Raw genomic sequence first — 9,373 nt, 5'->3', positions numbered from 1 at the left:
GCTCTTGGGGCCAACATGGCCCATCGACAAAGGACCATTGCAGGAATGTCTGTGTGTCTGTCTGTCTGTCTGTCTATCATCCAGGGGTCATTTCCTGCAGGAGCGCACAGGAGCGGAGCTCCGGCAGTAAAGAGCCCAGGGGGCGGGCACACGCAACAAGGCCCGCCCCCTGCTCCCAGCAGCCCTCAGTCAGAGCAAGAAGCAGCCAGGTAAGTTGCAGAGCCCCCTCCCCCGCCCCCCCGGTCCAACACAGTCCAGTGGCACCTTTAAGACCAAGTTTTATTCAGGTACAAGCTCTCCCTCCTCTGCGAGGACAGATCTGCACATTCCCCCCGCCCCCAATAGCTAGCAATCCAAAACAGTCCAGTGGAGCCTGAGCGGTGGGTGTTGCCTTCTGACACACTTCCGGTGATGTCAGGGGATGTGGCATATGCAAATAAGTTATGCTAATGAGTTATGCTAATGAGCTCCTGCACCTCTTTTTCTACGAAATGACCCCTGCTATCATCTATCATCCACCTTTCTCCCTGAGACTCAAGGGATAGGACACAATGTAAGTCAAAGGCAATCAAAAGGATGGGACATTCAATGAACCAAGCAAAAAGGTTTAGATGGCAGAAGTCTGAAAAAGGAGCTGAACCAATGCTCCCTCTAAGCTGTGGAGCCTTGTGAGCAAAAATTCTACTTTTTGAGCTACCGGCATTAAAGCTGTGAGCGAGCGATTGGGCTGCTGCCTAAATTAGTTTGCTCTGGAGCCCCATCCTTCCCGAGCGAAGACAAAAAGGTGTGAGCTGGAGGCTAAAGAACCGTGAGCTAGCTCACACTAACTCAGCTTAGAGGGGACACTGGCTGAAACCCCGATGGAACAAAGCTTCGGTATTAACAGGGCCAGGGGTCATTTCATAGAAAAAGAGGTGCAGGAGCTCATTAGCATAACCTATTTGCATGTGCCACACCCCCTGACATCACCGGAAGTGTGTCAGAAGGCAACACCCACCGCTCAGGCTCCACTGGACTGTTTTGGATTGCTAGCTATTGGGGGGGGGGGATGTGCAGATCCTCATGCTCCTCGTGGCCCGGGGCTGCTGGGAGCAGGGAGTGGGGCTTGTTGCCTGTGCCTGCCCCCCTGGGCTCTTTACTGCCGGAGCTCTGCTCCTGTGCACTTCTGCAGGAAATGACGCCTGAACAGGGCTCCTTTCGGCATTTGCCCACCAATCCAGATGTTCTCAGTGTTCGGGTCGAGGCAATTTAACCCCGCGGCAAAACGGCATCCAAATAACCCAGGGCTGGCCACGGAAGGGAGGGAATGTAATGCAGAATGGGGGTGGGGGATGGAATAAAACGAAGGTTGACCTCGATTTTAGGGCAGAATGGGAAAAAGAAAACCTGGATTTTTTAAAAAAGGTTGGATTCGATTTTAGGGCAGAATGGCTTGGAGGACAGTGCGGTGAACGTGGATTAAAAGGAGAATATGTTGTCGAAGGCTTTCGCGGCCGGAGTTCATTAGTTGCTGTAGATTTTCCGGGCTGTGTGGCTGTGGTCTTGGCATTGTAAAACCCGATGGTTCGCCAGTAACTGTGACTGGCATCCTCCTGTGACTGGCATCCTCAGAGGTATAAACACAGAAATGTATATCTACCCACCTTCTGGAGTAGATATAAATAGGTATAACACTGAAAGATGGAATCCTTGACACAGAGAGTATTCCATCTTTCTGTGTTTATACCTCTGAGGATGCCAGTCACAGTTACTGGCGAAACGTCAGGTTCTACAATGCCAAGACCACGGCCACACAACCCGGGAAATCTACAGCAACTAATGATTAAAAGGAAAGCGCAGAAAGGGCCCATGGTGCATTAAGCGATGCAGAAACTACACAGTCGGATCAAACTTTCAGCAACAAACAGTCCAAAGACTGTAAGGTAAAGGCAAAGGTTCCCTTGCTCGAAAGCCAGTCGAATCCGACTCTAGGGTTGCGGTGCTCATCTCCGTTTCAAAGCCGAAGAGCCAGCGCTGTCCGAAGACGTTTCCATGGTCATGTGGCCGGCATGACTAAACACCAAGGCGCACGGAACGTGCCCGGTAGCATAATCCGCAGTCTCCAGACTTTGACCAAAGCGTCTTCCTGAAACATTTTGTTACAGTACAAGCCCTAACCACCTGTGCTAAAAAGCCCTCCTGAATAATTCAGTGTTGCATATCTGCGAAAAGCCAGGAAGGTCGAAGCCTTCCTGCTTTCACCGGGCAGGCCATTCCCTAAGGTGGGGGCCACAGAGGAGAAGGCATGTGCCCGGGCAGTTGTTGGTTTTGCCCATTTGCAGGGTGGCACCTGCGGCAGGCCCTGCCTCAAGGATCGAAGCTGTTGTGGCAGAGCACGGCAGGGGAGGCAGTTCCCCAGATATGAGGGGCTGAGGCCATGAAAGGCTTTGTATATGATCGCTAGTCCCTTAAGTTGAGCCTGGTAACTGGGGGGCAGCCAATGGAGTCACTGAGGAATGGGACCAATATGCTCCCGATAATAATCGAGCTGCGGTAGTCTGCACCAACTGGAGTCTCTAACTGACTTCGAGGGGAGACCTAGGTAGAATGCCTTACAGTAGTCTAGCCTTGATGTTACTCAGGTGTGGATCTGGGTGGTCAGATCAGCTGAGTCAAGGGCAGGGGCCATCTTCTGGGCTGGACCGAATAGGAAGGAAGTGCTTTTTTTGCAGCTGCATTCACTTCTCCAGGAGCAATGCTGGATCCAGTAGGGTTGCCAGCCTCCAAGTGGGGCCTGGAGATCTCCCACCATTTCAACTGGTCTTGTGAAGAAATGCATTTTTTCCCCTCTGGAGGTTTGAAATGAGCAAAACTTTCACTCTGAGTTTTAAGAGCCCACCTTCATACAAATGCTAATAGGTCTAGACAATGGGATGGTCACGTTCCCCTGCCCTTCAAGCAGGGAACAGAGACTTGGAGGTGTTATATACTAGAGAGATTTCAGGAAGGAATTCCTGAAGAATTGCCAGGAAAAGCTTCTCTGACCCGGCCTGACCTGGTCAGTGGGTAGGGAAAAGAGAGGTGATAAAACTCCTGGAAGCAAGGAAGAAGAGGCCTCTTTTGTGCTGAGTCCATCAGAGCAGACAGAACTCTTAACTGAGGTCTGGCGGAGGCAGCCATTAACCATGTGCTGGCCTGAAGAGCTGGAGGAAGCTGTAAGGTAAAGGATACTCTGTAGAGTTTTGTAACATCCTAAGCTAAGGAGCATGTCCTATATTTTAACAGCTGATAGGGCATGTATAGAGAGAGGACAGAGGAATTGTGTTTTACCCATTTCTTCTGAATCCCTTGCTCAATCTGGTGCTGTGCTAAAAGTACGGTGAACATTTTCTCTTTAATAAATACTTTAAAACTTTGGATGTTGGTAGTGAGTCTCTGTACCACATAGACCTCCATCATCTCAGACATGCTATTTTAAAAGGAGTGCCAGGGGGAAGGCAGGCAGTTGGCAAGCGGCTATTCCTCCAGGGGCGCACAAGGCAGTAAATGGTCCCTGTGGTGACCAGGCATTGTGCAGCGGGAGACACAGAGAGAAGGACTCAGAACTTGGAAGGGAAGCTGGGAGTCCTGACCCTCCCAGCGGGCAATTCCTTCCAAAGGTCAGGTGGTGGCAGTGGTTACCTGAGAGAGAGAGAAAAGACTCTCCGGGAACTGTAAAAACCTTGGAGGGTAGGGTGGAACAAGGCCTGCAGGCCAGAGCAGGCCCATTCCACCACAGATCTCCAGACAATCAAGATCAGCTCTCTTGGAGAAAATGGCTGCTTTGGAGGGCGGACGGTATGGCATTATGCCCTGCGGAGGCCCCACCTTTCCCCAAACTCCGCCCTCCCCAGGCTCCACCCTCAAAGTCTCCAGGTATTGCCCTACCCAGAGCTTCCAGTATGACCTCTAGGCTCTTAACCAAGGCAGCTAGGGTCAGTTGAACCCTGTTAAAGGTAGGAAGCACAATGCCCTTCAAGGTCCCCAACCAGCATCACTTTCATCTTGTCCGGGTTCCGTTCCAGTTTGTTCATGTTCAGCCGTGAACTTTATCGCTTCTCAGAAAGTCTCTACAGGGAGTTAGAACTGACGATTCGTCTTTGATCTCCTTGTAGTTAGATGGTATCTTATGTTTTGTAAGGTCCTTTAAACTTAATTAGACAATCACACTTTCCCTAATGTAGGATAGACTATATTTATATCTACACACACACACAGTGAAGATCGAGGTTGGCATAATTTGATTTGATTTATTTGATTTGTATCCCGCCCTCCCTGCCGAATCTGGGCTGCCCTCACCCAAGAATCTATGACGCTCACTGTACCACACTGTTGGTCACTGAAAAGTGTAGCTATGGATGACACTGTGCCATGTCCTTCCTCAAACCTCTCCCCACCGCCGGGGTGCTGAAGTGATCAAGAGTGCTGGACTAGGATCTGGATGACTCAGGTTCGAATCTCCACTTGTGTCAAGGAAGCTTTCTGGGTGACCTTGGGCCAGTCACACTCTCTCAGCCTAACCTACCTCCCAGGGTTGTTGTGAGGATAAAGTGGGGGAGAGGAGAAATGATGTAAGCCACTTTGGTCTCCATTGGGGAGCAGGCCTGTAGCCACAGAGGCATTTGGGGGCAATGCCCCCCATAGTGAGCTCTGCCCCCTCAGACAATTTTTTAAAAACCTGGATTGTTATTTTTAAAATCCGTTTTTAAAAAATACATAAATAAGACGCATCTGGATGTTCCAAAATGACCCCAGGCACAGTCAGGGAAGCTTAAGTCTCATTTTTTTCTTTTTTCCATGCCGAAAAATAAATTGGTTTTTTAAAAATGCAAAAAAATAAAATAAAATAAAATTGCAAAAAATGAAACAAAACTGCAAAATGCAAAACAGAGAGAGTTGGAGATCCCACCACCACTTCCTGGCGTACACAGAAAAGCAGCCCGGAATCAAGTTTCTCCAGTCGAAAGGACTGGAGGACTAGAGGTCGCAGCGGAGCCGGAACTGTTTCTTCTGCTGCTGTGAAGACCTTGGGTTCTGTTATTAGAGAGTCAACATGGAATGTTTCCTTCAAGAGTTGATAAGTAGCAATTGATAAGAATTGGGACTGCTACACGCTCAGATAAAGCAAAGATTGTGAAACAAATTGTTCACATTGCACAGTATTCGTTAGCGTGTGAGCGACTAATTGAAGAACATTTTCTACAGAATTACTACAGTAAACGTTTTTGCAACGTATCTTTATTGACTCTTAGTTATTTTTGTCACGGATGTTGTTGTTGGAATTCCACTGCAAGAAGAGCAGCAGATTCTGCCGGGGTGCCCCCCCCTTCCCCACACCCCACCAACCAAAATTTCCTGGCTACGGACCTGTTGGGGGGAAAGGCAGTGTACAGATGAAATAAATGAAATATTTCAGATTACACCAAAGCTCCACTCAACAGCGTGGTGTAATGGTTAGAGTGTCAGACTAGAATCATGGTCAGCCTGCGTTCTGACACCAAGTTCACCAGGCGACTTTGAGCAAGCCACTCTCTCGGCCTCACCCACCTTGCAGGGTTGTTGCGACTCTAATATGAGGAGAAGAGTGGGATAGGGACACCCTCGCTGAAAGTGCATTGAAAGTGGGCATCCAGACAGCCGTAATACATTGTTTGGAATCCTGGAACTCAAAGAAGTGTGCGTGAAGGTCTCGGGAGGGTTTCCTTCCAGGCGGCATCTAGACTCCTGGGCTTCAGCATGGCAAACACACCATGCGCTCTCTCTCTCCAACCATGCCCTGGGACCAGTGTTCCCTCTAAGCTGAGTTAGTGTGAGCCAGCGCACTGTTTTTTAGCCTCCGGTTCACTCATTTTTGTCTTAGCTCAAGAAGGATGTGGCTCCAGAGCAAACTAATCGATGCAGCAGCCAAATCGCTCACTCACAACTTTAATGCCAGTCGCTCACAAAGTGGGATTTTCGCTCACAAGACTCAACATTTTAGAGCAGTGGTGGCGAACCTATGGCACGGGTGCCAGAGGTGGCACTCAGAGCCCTCTCTGTGGGCACGCGTGCCATCGCCCCAGCCAGGCCCAGACCATCATTAGTGTCGAATTCTCTGCCAAATAATTTTAAGTCAATGAAAGCATTTGGGATTGCTTTCCTTACTTTGTTTGGATCATCTTAAATTAATGTATGAGTTGTTTTTTCTAAAGTAAAACCTCCGTATTCAGGTTAAATTGCCGTGTTGGCACTTTGCGATAAATAAGTGGGTTTTGGGTCGTAGTTTGGGCACTCGGTCTCTAAAAGGTTCGCCATCACTGGCTTAGAGGGAGCATTGCCTGGGACCTTATCACTCATCTTTAATTTGGCTTGTTGTGCCTTCTGTAATTAAGTGATAAACAGTGGCAAAAAGAGAGAGGAAGCGTTCAAAAACAGCTTAATTTCGGTATGACTAATTAAAGCATTTTCGTCTTCGTTGGGATAAACAGAAAAAAACGTTTTCTTTCCTCATTTGAAAAAAACAACAATCTACTGACTTACAGAAAATGTACTAAGCAAGACTGACGATCTATGTCTTCAGTGCCGAAGTACGTTTCCAGTGGGTAGCTGTGTTAGTCTGCAGTAGAAGGGCTCAATTCAAGTCCAGGAGCAACTTAGAGAAGAAGATATCAGGGTATAATCTTTCGAAACTCAATCTTTAAGGGAGCATTGGCTCTCAAAAGCTTATACCATGGCCCCGACCTGGATAGCCCAGGCAAACCCGATCTCGTCAGATCTCAGAAGCTAAGCAGGGTCGATTCTGGCAAGTCCTTGGATGGGAGACCTCCTTGGAATACCAGCAGTTGGGAGGTGGGGGCAGGCTTGATTCAGCCGACTCTCTGAATGTCCTCCAGGCCCCCAGTAGGGGTCAGTCCCCAGAGGCCGCCATGATGTCCAGGTAAAGACACACACACGCACATATGAAAAATACAAAAAAATTCCACCCCGAAAGCTTATACCATGGAAATCTTGTTGGTCTTTATGATGCTGATGTTAGAGTTCCCCATTCATTTTGATTTTTGTGCATGCTATGAGGATGTTTTTGCAGCACTAATGCTGATGTGGAAGAGTCTGAGCATGGGAGAGATCCATGCGTGCACTGATGTACTGTCACACTCAAGGCCTCACTGGGTGGGAACACAACATTTGGGAAGATTATGGTTCACCCCGCTATTCTAAGTTTCTGATAGATAAAGGTAAAGGTTCCCTTGCTCGAAAGCCAGTCGAGTCCGACTCTAGGGTTGCGGTGCGCATCTCCGTTTCAAAGCCGAAGAGCCAGTGCTATCTGAAGATGTTTCCGTGGTCATGTGGCCGGCATGACTAGACACCAAGGCGCACGGAACGCTGTTCCCTTCCCACCGAAGTGGTCCCTATTTATCTACTTGCAGTTTGTTGGTTTCGAACTGCTGAACTACCAACCTTCCACAGCCTGCAGTTCAGCGTCTTAACCACTTGAGCCACCGCAGCTCCTTTCTATGGGTGCTTTTTTCCCCAAGCGCAGGAACAGAGCCTGAGATTCCAAACAAAAGTAGATTCGCGCCCAGTGACCTCCCTATAGTAACCTCCATTCCTACGTGTACCTGACGAAAGGAGCTTTTATTCTCGAAAGCTTATCCCCCGAAAATCTCGTTGGTCTCTGAATTCTCTGATCTGAATTCTCTGCACCCTGAAAAGGTCCAGAATGACGCCGATTGAGTTTCGCGGCGCAGATGGGATGGAGGGCGTGGCGGAGGAGTCTGTATTTGACCCCTCTTTCCTGGCCTGCCCGTGCCGGATGGCTCCTATTTTCAGAAGCCTCTGGAAAAGGGAGAAAATGGAGCGCCAGATATTCCAGGTGCAGAGGATGCCCTCCGGCTCCTGGGTTTTAGTAGAGGATATTTGACTTTAAAAGAGGAGCCAGCGCCTTGTGAAATTGTACATGCATGAAAGTTGGCTTGGTTCCCATGACACCCAGCCCGGAGACAGGAACGCCTCTTGCTAAATCCTCTCCTCGCCCTGGAGGATCAGAGAGAGCCACCCACCTGACACACGTGAAACCTTTGGGAGCCCCGTCACTTCCTCGCTCTCCACCTGGATGTAATGAGGGCTGAATAAGCAATTGGGCCACCACTTAATGCATCCCCCCCCCTCCCAAGTCTCCAGCAATGCTCCCTGCTGATGAAGACGTTCGGTGACTCAGCTTGAAACAGCCGAATAGAGCAAGAGTCCTCATGGCACCTCTTGTGAGTCACCGCTCACTTCTTCGGATACAGCTAGAACGTGAGACCGCCTGTCCTTATAATTGGAGAGCAGAGTGACTTCCGATGCTGAATGACCATAGCAAAAGCACAAGATGGTAGCGCCACCTAAATTATCCGAAAGACGTGGTACGAAAGGCGTGGATCTAATGAGTTATGGAAACCATCCATATATGTATATCCCACTAACAGCCACAGATACAGCAAACACTGATATAACAATTCCATAAACTATTACCTACCAAATCTGACCATGACAAAAATAGTTAACCATGTATAATCCAACAGGTATGTTCAAACAGGTCAGTTATTATCAGTCTGTACCACTTCGGTTGAACAGCAGAAAAATGACAGTCACATTTGCGGTCATTCACCTGGTCTTGTCACTTGCCTGCTATCGTCATTTGGCATCTGAAATCACTCCACTCTTCAAGATATAAGGACAGATGGACTTACATTCTAGCTGTATCTGAATAAGTGAGCAGTGACTCAAGAAAGCTCCTACCTTGCCACAAATTTTGTCAGTCTTTTTTTGAACATTTTTTATTGCACAAGTAATCACAAACAGTTAAAATTATGTACAACAAATTAACAGAAACTATCAAGAAATAATATCCAGTTTCAAATGCTTATATTATTTCTATTATACTTTAAAAATTGAAAATTGAAACTCATCTATATAGATCTGGCATTTAAAAAAATTTCACCATGTTGCTCTTAATAGTTCAAAAAACGGCATTAAATAGACTCAAAATCTGATTTATACTTCTCTACAGATTTAATTTTTTTTGTCAGTCTTTGAGGTGCTACTGGACTCTTATTCTTTTCTGCTGCTACAGACAAACACTTATATTAAGAAAACAGTGGGAATCGCAGCGTAGAGAATCAGCAAAAACCAAAATTAACATCGTGTTCAGCCAGTAAGGCAAAATTTAACCGACAACATTCTTATTCACATTAAAGACAATGGGGAATTTCAGACAGGTGCTTTCTCCCGGTAGGGAACCGATTCTCAACCGGGTGCTGGTCTGTCATTTCAGACAGAACTCGGTTGAGAATCGGTTCCCTACCGGGATGAAGTGGCATTTCACACAGGGAAG

This window comes from Gekko japonicus, unplaced genomic scaffold (assembly GCF_001447785.1).
Source record: "Gekko japonicus isolate JY-2015 unplaced genomic scaffold, Gekko_japonicus_V1.1 scaffold2575, whole genome shotgun sequence".
Lineage (NCBI taxonomy): Eukaryota > Metazoa > Chordata > Lepidosauria > Squamata > Gekkonidae > Gekko > Gekko japonicus.
Note: the sequence above shows the minus strand (reverse complement) of the source record.